The following is a 10000-nucleotide window of genomic DNA, read 5'->3' as shown; positions in this document are numbered from 1 at the left end:
CTATGACCAGGGAAATTCCCTCAGTAACTGAATGCGGCGAGGACACTATAGGTCTAAACGGTGGATTATGAACTGATTTATGGGTCTTAGGTATCCCAAACATTACCCCAATCCGAGGTTTTTCCACAACACAAAAATCATACATCTCGAAGCTAATGTCACCAGACATTAAAGCTTCATATAACTGAGAATGTATGAAATGTTGGCTACGATGTATGTCGGAAAGGGTGACCTCGTCATATTCGTCTGTATTGTTTAAGACATCAAACATTTTGGCTTTATAAATCTCCTGTTCCATGATTACTATGTTGCCCCCCTTATCACTTTTCATAAACCTGAATTTATCGGTCATAGTGATTAAGTTATTTAGGGCTCTTCTCTCGATATCTGTCATGTTACTGTAATGATTTGATTTAGAATTTAACATTTTAGAAATATCTTGTAAACATATTTCTTCAAACACCCTTATAGTATGTTGTAAAGTTGGTGTATAACATGATGGCTTGTTAAAAACTTTTTGATTGTCTACTGACACGTTGTGCATCAAATAATGTAAATTAAGTTTCCTAGTATATTTTTTAATGTCCACTACAGTCCTGACATAGTTCGCTCTTGTACTAGGAACAAAATTAAAACCTAACTTCAAAACTCTCAAATCATGTTCGGAAAAAACATGATTTGTTAAATTAATTATACTAAAAATATTTGACTGCTCAATTATGTCTCGTCCCCCGAGGACTGAGAATTCAGAAAAGTCCTGCTTCTGGTAAAAACAGTTTTTGAATTTAGCTGATTTTTCTTGCCAAAAAAAGAAGTAGTAGTTGAAGAAGAAGACGTGCTGCCAGAATTAGACCCAGTTTTTGTGTTGGTGGTTTTGCCATTGACAACTATAGATGGAAAATTGCTGTCATTGACCACCAAAGGATTGTTATCACAGTCAATAACTGTCTGAACTATGTCATTTTCCATAAGGTTGGTTTTCAAACAAACATCTTCATTGGTGGCGACTTCATTAACTAAAAAAACACTTTTAGTGGCAGCAGTACCGCTGTTCTGAGAGCTTGAAGCGACAACAGTTTTACTACGGACTGCCTTGTCAGAGTAATTGGTGTAATGTCCTTTAAAATTATTTGGTTTACTAAATTTGTGAGACACAGCAAAGTGATTATATGCAGTTTTATTTTTATAGGAAGCAATGTCACGAGCCAACTTCCCCTGTTTCCTATTTACAATATCGACAGCATGTTGTTCAACATCACATAACGTGCCTTCAAAAAATTCATCAAAATTCGCTCCAGAAAGACTTTGTTTGAAAAAAGACTCAATTTCAACTATTTCTTTTTTAAGAAACTCCATTTTAACCAGATTGTTGTCAATAAGTATTCTCAAGAAGCGCAACCCTGCTTCATTGAAAAACGCTACTAACGTATCAAACATAGGCTCACCTGCATTAACCCCATTGGGGCATTTAAAAAAACGAAGTCCTTTAGGCACAATGTTCAAATCGATACAACGTAGGAAATAACAATTCTCCAAGTCAATCGATTTATAGCGTTTAAGCAATTTTGATAACTGCTCACGTTTGTAGTTGAAATCTTCATTATTGTAGCATTTTGGAAAATTACCAGAGGAACAAAATGGATTTTCCGCACGGTCATAAAACTGCTCGAAAGCCCCCCGACCAATAGTGCGCTGCTGCTTTCCTTTGGAAACCTTCGTCATTTGAGGAATGCTGTCGCATTCAATTACTGTGTCCATCTCATGAAAAGATCCATCCAGATTAGTAACTTTGCCACCGGCACTCGTTTCATTAGCTTTCATGACAAGAAACTTTAGGGAATCCTTAATTTCTACTAATGTAGCCGCCAACAAGCCGTTTAAGTTAGAAGCCTCAGAGGTAGGTGTAGGGTGAATAGTCAAGTTGAGCAAAGCTTCATCATCAACCTCCGCCATGGTAATAGCACCAAAAGTAAACTAGAAACAAAACAAGGTGCATCTATATGCTACATGAATATTAAACTGGTTACATTTAAAACATTTAACCTTCGATCCTGGCCATGTACCTAAACTAGTGACTTACCCTATTATTGGCAGACTCTGTTGGGGCAGTTTATGCTGTCCACCATGGGTTCTCTCAGACCCATGTGCAGCACTGGGTATCCATTTTGCTATGCACTGATGCAGTGCTTGCTAGTGCTTGTTCCCTCACCAAAAGGTCTGCCAGCCCTTCAAAAGTGGCGACCTGATATCCACTCACCCATCTGTGAAAATAAGTGCTTAACTCAGCAATATAATCAGACACACACAGTCATCTGCTTTCTGTCTATGCTTACAAAACTTTTTTCTATAATCTTCAAGTGTTAACTTAAAACACTTGAATAAACAATTTTAAATGCATTATAGTTTAAGCAATCAGTATCAGACAATTTAGAAACAGCAGTTACAGCTTTACCATGGAGTTAGAGAGTCAGGAACTGTACCCAAAGCCCTTGGTCAACTTTATACTGTTTGCAAACCCTTTCAAACATATGAATAAAATGCTCACCCTCTGTAAATTGTGACAGAAATTTTACTGACTTTAATTGCTTCTGGGGTTCGATTATTCCCTTCCCCATTACTTCCATGACCCTGGAGAAGAGTCAGCAACTCCTTTTCGTTTTGCCTCTGCCTCTCATTTTCTTTGGATTCCAGATGGCTCAGTCTCTCTGCTGATTCTAATTCTTTGACTTCCAAGTGTCACAGTCTCTCTGCCGACTCTAGTTCTAAACATTTGGCCTCCAGTTCAAGTCTCTCCAACTCCAGGCAGGTTTTTAAGTCCTCTAAGGGAAAGTGGAACTGTCCATTTTCTGAGAGTTGTACATCCCCAAGACCAGTCTGGTTGTCTTCCTGGTTGCTGGTCTGTGATGCAGCTGTGGTTAAGGCTGCAATCATTTCTGCTTTAATCAGGTTGGCATGCACCAGTCCTTTGGCTGGGCACATCTCAGCTAACTGGCTCCTTGTCAGCTTGCCATACAACCCTGCTGACATATTTGCCTGCTCTCCCGACTAACTAAGCTAACAAAATGATAAATAAAACTATTGTGACATGAAACTCTGAATGTCTACAGTGTGGCTGCTTGAGAGTACAAAAACTTTTTTAGTGACCAGTATTTACAGGCTACAAGAGTTCAATATCCACACCACTGAGTCCTAATATGGGATGTTGTGACCCCACCACTGCCGGCCAATAATGTGATGACCCACCACTATACCAGTAACCAAGGAGGCTCAACCCTCACCACTGGCACAAGCGGGGGATGTACACTGAGAGGATGACAAGTACACAAACAGTATTTCCAGATGCAGCTCTCTGCAACAAGCACAAATTCCCTTAAGAGCACTAAGAGACCACAGTCAGTCCAGGGCTGGTTTCTCCCTCATTCTCCAGATCCCCAATCAGACTCACCACTGGCACAGCTATAGAGTTGAGATCTCAGCTGAGTGGCCAAGCCAAGACCTCCAACACCCTCTCTGTCCAAACAGTGCTTAGTGTCCCTGCCCAAGTAGCTGACACACACTCTGAGGTTTGATTTAAACCCGGACACACACACACATGGGAAAAGCTGGCAAAGGTTTACTAGCTACTCCCCCTTTTGTCCAGACTATAAAGTAGTTATCACTGCCAGCAGCCAACTCCTTATCAGCTACTTTAAGGCCCTTAATAAAGAGTGTCCAATCTTACTGTGTAATATTATTTTTAATACAAATGGTAGTTTGACCAACAGCAAGGATGTTAGGAGTGGCCCACACAGTGTCACCAAATAAATATGCAAGTATTCTCAAAACTTAAATATCGCTACAAAGATCAGCTACAATCTTCTTCTTCTTTCGACTTTTCCCGGTCAGGGGTCGCCACAGCGGATCACCTGTCCGCTCATGACTGGCAGTGGAGTTTTACGGTGTCGAGTTGCCAGCCCGGCACCCAACCTTCCACAGAAGGCACACACACGCACGCACTCATACCTAGGGCCAATTTAGAGTGTCCAATCCACCTACAGCATGCCTTTGGGATGTGGGAGGAAACCGGAGCACCCGGAGGAAACCCATGCGACCACAGGGAGGACATGCAGACTCTGCACAAAAGGCACCTTAGCCAAGAAACGAACTGGAGAACCTCTTGCTGTGAGGCAGCAACGCTAACCGCTGCACCACCATGGCCACCGCACAAAGATCAGCTACAATGGAAGGTTTAGTAGATGCTGGAAGTCATAAAACTGCATTCCTTCATTCTTTCAGAGATAGTAATTAGTTCACTCCAAAGACAATACAGAAAGCTTTTCAGCACCCATCCATGTGAAGCAGAGTTCCTCCCTAACCCCATTTAAGTTCAAATAAAACAACTGGATGGGGACCTGGAAATTCAGCCCTGGTTTGTCACTTATGTCTCTAATGGACATAGGCACACTGCAACACTCTGATGTATGGTGCTCCCTTACTAACCAATCTATCTTCCTCCAACTCTTCTAAACTGGAAACCTGCTACAATAAAATCGCAAAATTTGCAACTTCATCCAAATACTTACTCACCACTGTATACCTCTCCACCAGCTGCAGTGGTTAGAACTTCCCAATTACCTGGACTACCTCCAACTCTGTACAGCCCACAAGCTTATTTTCAAAACTATTACATGTCCAGCACTTGCTAACATCTTACCTTCCTACACCCCACATAGACCCCTAAGATCTGCCCACCAAAAACTAATCTCAGTGTATAAACCAAATCGTCCCACTGGGCAGCTACTTCTATCATTTACCTTAGCCAAAAAATGGAATTCTCTCCCTCCATCTGTAGGAATCTCTGAAAACTTTGAACACTTCAAAACCCAGCTCCATTCCTACCTCTCCCATACTTGAAAGTGCAACTGCTCTCTACCTACCTAACTTCCTTAACTTATGATCACTTTTATCACACTCAAAGTCCCATTCTCTTCCTTACTTACCAGGAATCTATCCCTCAATAACTTCTTTCAGAGCACTATCTGACATTTCTAACCAATGAGCACATTCTACTCTATACTACTATTCTCAACCTTCAAACATATAAATGTTGTTGTTGTGTCTTTCGGCTTTTCCCAGTTAGGGGTCGCCACATGTATTATATATTGTATATATGTTGCAATTTAACTGTTCTTGGTTTGCTATTTAATACTTACAAGTGTGTTACTGCACCTCATTTCTACTGTATATTGCATTTTGTTAACTATGTATTGTATTTTGTTAACTTTGAATTATCTTGCTTTTTTCTGCATTTTGTTAACTTTGAATTATCTAGCTTTTCTCTGTACTATGTAGTCTGAATTATGTAGTTTACACTTTGTACTATGGAGCTTTTCTCCCCGAGCCTCCACTGAAAACAGGCTCTTTGAGGCCAGTGGACCTCCCCGGTCACCAAACTGGAAATAAATAAATAACTGATTCATCCCCCAGGCACCTGCTTTAAACGTTTTCATCTCTCAAGACTCTGCTTACACTACCAAGGATAACACTACCAAAGGTACCACAACCTATCAAGGATATAGGATGCATGGTTAGCCTAGTACACATATTATGAACCTTCCCTCCTGTCTCTTCTGGTCTTATGAAAAGCTGTAGCTGTTCTAGCCTTAAGTCACTGTTCTAGCCTTAAGTCACAGTCCTCCCCCTCCACTGCACTGAACTTTGGGGGGGGGGCTTTCCTACAGATTTCTTCTAACAGCTTGATGTCATTTCCCTTACATGGCCTGCCGAATTCCATGCAGAACTCGAGGGGTAGTCAGAACCATGTAACACAGAATGGAAGCACTAACTTTCCGTTTTTGGAATGTAGCTCCGAGTATATACCACAGCATTCTGGCTGATGGTGCTACAACTTAATCTGTAGCCATTACTTCCATTCCTCTCCCCAGGTTACTACGTGAAAAGCTGTGACAAAAATAGGGTTTGACCATGGGTGCCACAGTCTGTGCTGAAAGAACATGCCAAGCGCAGCATCAGCACAACAGAAGTCTGCACAGAGCCTTGCAATGACACAAAAAAATTATATTCCCTATTGCAATTATATTCCCTAATGGAAAGCATTTACACTCACTACGTCTTACTCCAACAGGTATCAAAAAGTGTGCTGATGTCCAATAACTTGAAGACAACTATTGGCAAATAAAGCACAAGAAAGATAAGCAAACAGTGAGGACAAACACTGGAAGAAGGTAAGTAGAGAATTTACTTTACGTTCAAGATCTGCCCTATAGCTGTTGCCACGGGATTCAAGATCCTGATCTAGGATAGTCTTCTGCCTGCACCTACATGAGGTACGCAGCACTTAAACTTCAGAGTCACTCCCAAGCTGGCTGCCAGAGTCGTCTTGTTTTAATTCCTACATGATTTCACTGTAAATATAGTTTATCTTTTAGTGTCCTGCTTTAAGCTTTCCAAACCACACACAGTTTTCCAGTTTCCTGTATTGCACTTCATCTCATAACAATCTGAAAATCGAATGTACTGAAGTCTCAAGATAAGTCCAGTTTTCAATCTGTTGAAAATAAAAAGAACTGAAAAGCAAGCGACACAAATAGGACAGCTGTTCCCTACTCAGTCATTCACCTCTACAATTGACACCTTTTTAGTGTTAGTGAAAAACAGATCCAAAACATACGTAATATTAAATAAAGAATAAAAAATCCAAAAGAAACTATATCTCTGATTTCATGTTATGTAGGATTCAACATTGGCGCATTTATAACAAGAGTACAGACTTCACTGAGAACCAAAATATGATCAATTAAATCAGTCTGTAGTACTTGCAATAGGGTGATTTACTCAACAATTCTATAATAAGGTGTCATGCAGCACAGTTAAATATTCTATGTATTTCAAAGTTTAAAGACAAACTACATAATTAACAACCAATAAATATGAAAACATGAGCAAACGCACTTACACATACAAAAAGAACCAGGAAGGGAAGCGTGTTACCAAGGGCGCAGAAAAAGGCGGTCCTCCTCCAAGTGTAAACGTTAAACCAGGTTTGAGCAAGGCAAGCAGGGGGGTACCAAAAAATGTGGATCATGTAAATATTGTGTCCACATAGTGACTAGGGACAACTTGACCATCAGGAAAGAAACCTACAACATTAAAAACACTTTTAACTGCAACAGTAAGAGGGTGGTGTATTTAGCCCAGTGTGAACAGTGTCCGTCATTCTATATAGGAAAAACGGACCGACGCCTTAGAGATAGAGTGTACGAACATCTTTATGCCATTAAGAAAAGTAAAGAGGAGAATACCCTTGCGAGACATTGTATATCAAATACAAGTCAAACATTTAAATTTATGGTTATTGACCAAGTCCAGATGGATGGTCTGAATATGGCGAATGAAAACTTGCTAAGGTTACAACTTGAAACGAAGGAGTTAAGTTGGCAACTCCGCTTAATGGCTTGTAGGGACCCAGGGCTAAATGAAGTATGCTCTATCACTTGCATACTGAAACTTAGAAATTTACTTAGGTAAACAGACTAAGTGTTCAAACAATTAAAACTTACACTACCCTTTAATACTTATTTTTGCATTTATTGTTATTTCTATTTTATTATTTTATTATTTTTTTATTATTTTGATCATTTATTCCTTTTTTAAGTAAAACCGTACAATTATCAGTTTAAAATGCTAACATTATAGTGTGGGGCTATTATCTAATAGGAATTCAGACAAGTAGGGTAGTATTAATAGAATTTACCGCTGAATCACTTACAGATGCCTTCTACCAGCACCTGCAGGACTGCATGGATAAGGCAATCCCAAGCAAAACAAAGACTCTTTGTACCAAAGGCAAGCGTCCAGTCTGGTGGACCCCAGCCATAAACAAACTCTACAACAAAAGGAGGAAGCTACTACAAGATAGAGCAAAATCCTTAAAATGTAAGACACCCTTGATCACTATAAGTAAAAAACTAAGAGCTCTCATAAAATCATCCAAAGCAAATTTTGAGAGAAAAATAGCTAAAGACTCAAAAGACAATCATAAGGCCTTCTTTAGCTATGTTAGAAACCTGGGAGGAAACTCCCAGATATGCTCAGAACTAGTTCAAAATGATGTGAAGATTACTGATCCTACAGACATTGCCAACATACTGGCTGACAGGTTCAGTGCAAACTTCTCCCCAAAAGGAGAGATATCTATACCAAGCGATTGCAGCCCCCAAACATCTCCAACGCCCAAGTGAGAACTGCTCTCTCCAAAGCAAAAACACAGCATCCATGGGACCTGATGGTGTCCCTGGCTGTGTGCTCCACGAACTCAACGAGGAATTAAACCCACAGCTAGGACAGCTGTTTAATCATAGTCTTACCTCTGGATACGTACCCAGGAGTGGCACACTGCAACTGTGGTCCCACTTCACAAAGGCGGTGCCTCCACCGACCCTGGAAATTACCGCCCATTAGCTTGACAAGCCTTATCTGCAAAGCCATGGAGAGAATCATAATGGACCTCATAAATAAAGACATAGGGAATTTGCAGACTTTGGATCCATCCCAGTTTGGCTTTGTCAAAGGCAGATCATGCCTTCTAAACTTGGTTGACTTTTTGAAACAGTCACCAAAGCTATTGATGAGGGAAAGGCAGTCCATACAGCCTACCTCGATCTGGCGAAGGCCTTGATACAATACCCCACTCGGGTATCATTGAAAACTCATCAGCTTAAATGTTAACCCATACATCACAAGATGGGTTGCAAACTGGCTGAGTGACAGAACCCACAGGGTCAGAGTTGCTGGCGCCATGTCAGACTCAAAGCCTGTCACAAGTGGTGTACCACAGGGCTCAGTCCTGGGCCCACACTTGTTTGGCATCTACTTTTCAGTACAAGCAAACACAGGAGGTTTATGGCTGACAAAGTTTGCAGATGACTGCAAACTGGCGCCATAGTAGAAAACACATCTGACACAGATATCCTTCAGAAGGGTCTCACAGAAATGGATAACTGGTGCCAGAGCCATGGCCTAAAGTTAAATGCCAAAAATGCATAGTCATACCCTTCGAAAAACAAGGTTACCCCTAGCTACCAAATAGGTGGCAATCCACTGAGCACAGAAGAAGTTATCAGGGACCTGGGGACCCAGGTTGATAGTAGTCTGTCATTCGACACCCATGTAGCTAAAGTAGTTAGGAAGACCTTCTACATTGCCCACCTTATCATGAAGGATTCTCATCTAGATCAAGGGAGGTCATAGTCTCCTATACTCATCACTCATCAGACCAATGATTGAGTACAATGCCCCATTCGAATGTATCTGACCCGACACTTGCAGCAGCTGGAGAGGCCACAAAGTTCCTCACCAAAAGGATAAAGGGTCTCAAACATCTGTCCTATGCTGCCCGACTGAAAGAACTCCAGCTCTATTCAGTCGCACCGCTTGCTCAGAGGTGACCTTTGCCTAACATACAAGGCCATGTCAAACCCAGATTTGATGAATATGCTTCACCTCAAAAATCTAGATCCGTCAGAGCCACAAGGGCGGGAGACTTAAACCTCGACACGGCTATTAATAGGACGTGCTGGAGGGATAGATTCATCACCCAAAGACTCCCTATGCTGTGGAATAAAATCCCGGTATATGTGAGGCAGAGCACCTCGCTGGCCTTGTTCAAGAGAAATCTTGACCAATGGATGGGAGATCGCAGATATACCCCAGGGATTACCTCAGTGTCACTGCTCGACAGAGGCACAGCAAAATAATGGGTATAGTTCCCCATACTAAAGGGGTGGCGTAAGCCACAAAACTATGGGCTAGGCTTGTAAATGCCCTCGGGCAGATAGCCTAGTATGAACCTATGAACCTATGAACCATTTGTAATATAATACATATGTTTTAGGTATTTATTTGTATATATTTACTTATATATACTTTTATCGATTTTAATCTAATATTTTTATCAGAAAAACTATGAGTTTGATAATAATTCCTTGTCAGTGAGATAGAA

At 40.9% G+C, this 10000-nt stretch overlaps 1 protein-coding gene across 2 annotated transcripts in view; it reads right to left on the bottom strand.

Annotated features, from left to right (window-relative positions):
- Positions 1 to 10000, bottom strand: part of TM9SF1 (transmembrane 9 superfamily member 1) — a 320432-nt gene that overhangs the window by 294077 nt on the left and 16355 nt on the right. The gene's annotated exons all lie outside the window — the stretch shown is intronic.

This window comes from Protopterus annectens, chromosome 16.part0 (genome assembly GCF_019279795.1).
Source record: "Protopterus annectens isolate FY-2018-M chromosome 16.part0, PAN1.0, whole genome shotgun sequence".
NCBI lineage: Eukaryota > Metazoa > Chordata > Ceratodontiformes > Protopteridae > Protopterus > Protopterus annectens.
Note: the sequence above shows the minus strand (reverse complement) of the source record. Positions and strands in the feature narration are given on the sequence as shown.